This window comes from Dasypus novemcinctus, chromosome 16 (assembly GCF_030445035.2).
Source record: "Dasypus novemcinctus isolate mDasNov1 chromosome 16, mDasNov1.1.hap2, whole genome shotgun sequence".
In the NCBI taxonomy this organism is placed as follows: Eukaryota; Metazoa; Chordata; class Mammalia; order Cingulata; family Dasypodidae; genus Dasypus; species Dasypus novemcinctus.
This window is the reverse complement of record NC_080688.1, coordinates 32,608,759-32,612,633: the sequence shown is the minus strand read 5'-3', so window position 1 is coordinate 32,612,633 and position 3,875 is coordinate 32,608,759. Positions and strand designations below refer to the sequence as shown.

The following is a 3,875-nucleotide window of genomic DNA, read 5'->3' as shown; positions in this document are numbered from 1 at the left end:
CTAAAGAAAAGCTGAAGAGACACAGAAAGCACACAGCAAATGTACACATAGCAGACAGTGACTGCAAATAATTGGGGGGGGGGGGAAATAAATAAATAAAATAAATATTTTTTAAAAACCTTGCAGACTCTAAAGTTAGTTTGGGGTGGGGGGTAGGGGGTACATGGGAACCTCTTATATTTTTTAATGTAACATTTTTTGTGATCTACATATCTTTAAAAAATACAATAAAAAAATGATGGGAATGAGAGAGTAGAGAGTGGGTATATGGGAACCTCTTATGTTTTTTAATGTAATGTTTTGTGTGATCTATTAACTTTAAAAAAAGATAATTTAAAAAATAAAATATATTTTAAAAATTAAAAAAATAAAGTTAGTTTGAATACAAATTAGTTAGTTTTTAAAGAAGCAATTTTGATGTACATATATAATTTAGCTATCATTTTGTATTTATTGGTTCCTTTGAACCATTTTTTCCTATGAAAGTTCCTATCAGTGGAGAGAGACAAGTACAAAAAGATTCCAAACATGAATAATTTTTTGATGATGGTGACCCAACAGCTGCTATACAGAATATGCTACAACTGTGCTACATCATAAACAGATGTTTAGGGAAGCTGACTTGGCCCAATGAATAGGGTGTCCGTCTACCACATGGGAGGTCCGCGGTTCAAACCCCGGGCCTCCTTGACCCATGTGGAGCTTGTCCACGTGCAGTGCTGATGCATGCAAGGAGTACCCTGCCACGCAGGGGTGTCCCCCGCGTAGGGGAGCCCCAGGCGCGAGGAGTGCGCCCCGTAAGGAGAGCCACCCAGCGCGAAAGAAAGTGCATCCTGCCCAGGAATGGCACTGCACACGTGGAGAGCTGACACAACAAGATGACGCAACAAAAAAGAGACACAGATTCCCGGTGCCGCTGGTAAGCGTAGAAGCGGACACAGAAGAACACACAGCGAATGGACATAGAGAGCAGACAACTGGAGGGGAAAAGGGGACAGAAATAAATAAATAAATAAATCTTAAGAAAAAAACATGTTTAGACACTTAGGAACTGTTACAATGTTACATGGTGAGTAGTGACTGATATAAGAAAAACTATACATGACACATGCATTCATATAATAGAAATAACCAATTTAATAAAACTCTCAGATGCACTGAATTTCATTGCTATATACTATTGAAGAGTTTTCAATGGAGTATCGAAATTGTGAGATTGGCAGCAAAGGTAAGAGGACTGATCCTGATGGAGAAATTGTCGCACAATTATACAAAAAGCCTTGTGTCTAACTTTGGTTGTTCTGATTTCCAGTTGATCTAAATTTGTCTTAAAACTGTGGTAAGTGAAATAAAATGGCCACGTTCATTGGGCATTGCCAGAAGCATCTCTTTCTAAGAAAGGATTTCCCAGAAGTCAACATGAATTTACCTGCAGGGGTTTTCTGGGAAAATGAAACAAAGTAAGGCATCCTACAGAATAAGCAGAAAAGCAACACCTGGTAATAACCCTGTTTCTGTCCAGTAGAGAGAGCTCATCAGGATGCACAAGCATACCAAACTAATCAATGTATATCTGCTCCCCACTTTGTAGGGACCCCATATGCCTATGTATATATTTGCCTATCAGCATCCCACCCCCAGGCCCTTTCCACATGCTGTTTGGATGCTGCCTGATTCAAGACTCATAAACAACTCAAACTGATGTATTAATAGATATCTTGTCTAAAATTTGAACAAGTGTTAGAACCTCCTTTTTCTCTAAGTGTGTCATGGCCACCCTCTAAAGGCAGGAGGTTTGGCTTGCCCCCAAAGTTTTGTTCAGAGGTAGAGACTGATGATACCACACACATCAAGAGGGTATTAAGGGAAGTGGACTCATCCCAATGGATAGGATGTCTGCGTACCACATGGGAGGTCCATGGTTCAAACCCCAGGCCTCCTTGACCCGTGTGGAGCTGGCCCATGTGCAGTGCTGATGCGCGCAAGGAGTGCCCTGCCACGCAGGGGTGTCCCCCGCGTAGGGGAGCCCCATGCACAGGGAGTGCGCCCCATAAGGAGAGCTGCCCAGCGCAATAGAAAGTGCAGCCTGCCCAGGAATGGCGCTACACACATGGAGAGCATCATCTTGCACACAAGATGATGCAACAAAAAAAAAAGAAACACAGATTTCCAGAGCCGCTGAGAAGGATAGACGTGGTCACAGAAGAACACACGGCGAATGGACAGAGAGAGCAGAAAACTGAGGGGTGGAGGGGAAGGGGAGATAAATAAATAAATAAATAAATCTTTTTTTATAAAAGGGTATCAAAACGTTTATTAATCACTAACGTCTGGGGAGAGAGACAGACCGTCCTCAAGGAGGTCTGCAATGGCTTCAGAGCCAGAAAGGAGACTGGTTTGGGTTTTTTTTGTTAGAGGGTAGGGCCAGGTGAGGACACACATTTGTGGGCAGGTTTGCCGGTGCCTGTGGAGGAAGCACCCAGGTCTCTTACCACATTGTCCAGATGTGGGATAAAAGGGAGGAGAGAGGGGTGATGTAGAACATCTGAAAATAGGAGCAGACTCCTCATCACATGAGAGAACGAAAGCCCCAGCTGGCTGACCACTGCTGGAGGTCCTCTTCCCATGCTCAGAGTAGTTCCTCTGCAAGGTAAAAAGGTTTTTTTTATTTTAACCTGATCTGACTGCTTCCATATACTTTTGTCTTCTATATTAATATTTTTGGGGCTACTGATGAATATTTTAGTGTGTGATTGCATCTCTCACTTGCACCACAAAACAGCCCAAGAGGGAGTATAATTAATCATTTTCCAGGTAGAGGAAATGCAGGCACAAGCAAATTTGCTTAACTTGTCCAAGCTGGTGAGGGGGAGTCGCAGGATTTGAACCCAGGCAATTTGCTCTGGAGCAGTGTTGTCTGATCGAAATATAGGAGTCACAAAATGTCAGTCACATCCGTAATGTAAATTTTTTAGAAACCACATTAAAAAGGAGGAAAAGAAACAAACTATCAAAGATGTTTTACATGTTATTTTTTGTCTTTGAAATCTCATGTATATTTTTTCACTCATTGCCTATCTCAGTTTGGACTAGCCATATTTCAAGTGCTCAATAGCCACATACACATGTATCTGGATACTTGTACAAAATGTTTCTAGCAGAATCAAAGAAAATGTAAACAACCTACACATTCATCAACTTCTGTGGTATATCCATGCAATGAAATTCTACCCAGGTATGAAAATGAGTGAACACAGTGGGTCATCCAAGTGCTTCTGAGGATCTGTCCCTGTTTTATTTCTCAACTAGGCGGTGATGTGCTCACTTCGGCAGTACCTATACCAAAATGCGAACTATACAGAGAAGATTAGCATGACCCCTGTGCAAGGATGACACGCAAATTCGTGATGACTATTTGCATTATTAGTATTCTTTGTATCCTATATTTACATGTCATGTGCTTTTTCCAAATGTATTGTATGTCACAATAAAAACGTCAAAATAAATTAAAAAATTAAATGTAAACATCATGACTGTGGTGGAAGTGGGTGGAATGGAGCAGGAGAACAGGGAAGGAGCTCCAAGGTGATAATGGGTCAAGGGTCAACCAGGATGGGGCAATGGGTGAATTCTGTTTTCGGATTTTCTAATCTGCATTCTCTAATTTTTCCATGCCATATTTTTATGTTGCTTTCCTTTTATCCCCACCAAACTCACCCTATTTTTATTATCTTTATATCATTTATATATGATCATACATAAACAATTAAGTGTATAGTAAATGTTGTGAATTTACAAAGCAAACATACATAACGTCATACAGGAGTCCCATACGTCAACCCTCCACCAACACCTTGCATTGTAATTGTTTGTTA

At 41.0% G+C, this 3,875-nt stretch overlaps 1 non-coding gene across 1 annotated transcript; it reads left to right on the top strand.

Moving 5' to 3' along the window:
* Positions 1 to 3,317: 3,317 nt before the first annotated feature.
* LOC111759410 (U6 spliceosomal RNA) lies at positions 3,318 to 3,424 on the top strand. Its single transcript, XR_002793398.1, has one exon. It is a non-coding gene; the product is annotated as a U6 spliceosomal RNA (small nuclear RNA).
* Positions 3,425 to 3,875: the final 451 nt, after the last annotated feature.